The sequence below is a fragment of the Monodon monoceros genome, unplaced genomic scaffold, assembly GCF_005190385.1.
Source record: "Monodon monoceros isolate NGI ecotype Baffin Bay Population unplaced genomic scaffold, NGI_Narwhal_1 Contig7255_ctg1, whole genome shotgun sequence".
In the NCBI taxonomy this organism is placed as follows: Eukaryota; Metazoa; Chordata; class Mammalia; order Artiodactyla; family Monodontidae; genus Monodon; species Monodon monoceros.
The window spans coordinates 2950-4754 of record NW_021702858.1 but is presented as its reverse complement, the minus strand read 5'-3'; the positions used below and the strand labels follow the sequence as shown (position 1 = coordinate 4754).

General features: G+C 59.9%; 1 pseudogene; it reads left to right on the top strand.

Annotated features, from left to right (window-relative positions):
* Positions 1-357: 357 nt before the first annotated feature.
* LOC114891225 lies at positions 358-1143 on the top strand (annotated as a pseudogene).
* The last annotated feature ends 662 nt before the right edge of the window (positions 1144-1805 follow it).

Genomic DNA, 1805 nt, shown 5'->3' with positions numbered 1-1805 from the left:
CCTCCACTTCTAGGGGCGGAGCCTAGGAAGGGGCGGGGCTTAGCGTGAGGATGCTTTGCGACTCAGGTTCCGCTGGCGTCGCTCCCAACATCCTCGGCCCACTCCTGCGCAAACCAGTCCGCGTGAGGGCCTGAAGATTCACACAAGCAAAGCCGAGCCCAGCAGCTCCCCTAGAAGCCAGGACTGAGGGATCCCGAGAGGCGCCCCCAGAGCTCCGAAGGCTCCTCCCTCGTCCCGCAGTCCTGCGCCCCACCGCCCTGCTTCGGCCTCACCTGTCAAACCGATCTGTCACTGCCTGCAGGACCCAGCCCTTCCTCGCCTTCTGCCAGGCCCCAGGCCCGCGGCCACATTGAGAAGATGGGCAGCCGGCCCCGCAGCCCCAGCGCTTCCCCTGCGGACCGGTGGGGACCGCATCCCGGAGGACCGGGCCCTGCCAAGCGCCGGCGAACGGAGGAGCCCGCGGGCCCCGAGTCCAAGTCCAGGGCGGCGCCCAGCCTGGACAACCTGACCTGGCCCCCGACCGTGGACGCGCTCATCTTCGTGGTGGTCCTGCCCGCCGGCTGTGCCCTGCACGTGCCCCTGGACGACGTCGACCTGCTGCTGGAGCCCGAGCCAATGTCCGTGCTGTAAGTGTCTCTCGGAGATCACATCCTCATGCTGGTCCCTGAGGCCCTCCTGGGCCCGGGCGTGGAAGGCCCGTGGGGACAGGGCCTGGGACGGGGCGCTTTCCGGAGCCCTCCCGGGGAGTACATGGCTCCGGAGCCGGGATTCTTGTGCGCAGCTGTCCCAGAGATCTCCTGCCAAGAAGAGGTCAACGAGGAGGACGCGGATGCTGACGCCGACTTCCTGCCGGCTGGGACAGATGCTGCTGCAGTCTCAGTCGCTGGGCTCCGCCCCTCGGCTGGATGTATGTCTGGCTTCCACCTGTTGGGCCAAGCCTCAGAGCCGTCCCCTCGGGCCCCCAACACTAGTCCAGAGAGACGCTCTCCTCACCACGACGACATCCTGGACTTGCACCTTCCAGAGCCCTTCCCTGACTCACCACTCCAACCTCTACCTCCCTCTCCAAGTCCAGGTCCTCACCAGCGTCCCCAGCGCCCTCATGGTCCTCCACGCAAGATCCGGAAATGCCTGTTCCCTTAATCAACTGCCTCCCACAATTCCTGGCCAACTCAGCGGGGACCAGGAGAGAGTCTTCTGATATTGGCTGTGTGTACCTTGCACACACCGTAAGAATCATACGAACAGTTGCTTTATGGATGCAGGCTGCACTGCAGAATTCTGATCAGTGACTGACTAAAACACCTGAAAGGAAGCTCACCCGGGCAAAGAAAAGCCGCTTGAAATACAGTCTGCTTTCCAACAGCCAGACTGCTCCTTAGATTTTCTCTAGGGAGGGCACCCTTACGCAGCTCTACCCTCCTCCCATTCGCTTCAAACCTAAGCACTTTTCTCTAAAAAGCCCTCCTTTTCCGGGCACCCTACCACTGCCCATACCCCTGTTCCCCCCAACCCCCTTAATAGAGTAATTGCTAAATTTGTTTTGTTTACAGGGTTTTGGACCTAGTGTCCATACTAGTTTACAACAACCCTCTACCCAGTTTGACCTTTTCTGGATGGCAGCTCTAGCCCCTTTGGGGGAATCTAGCCAGTAGTTGTATGTGGACAGATCTTTGTTGGATACAGAACACAGGATGGGGAACAATGATCAGGCGCCCTCCTCTTTTTGAATGAGCAGGTTGGCAAATGGTTTAACTTTATTGCTGGGTTTGGGTGGTATTTTCCCAAAAGAGCCAAGTGTTTTT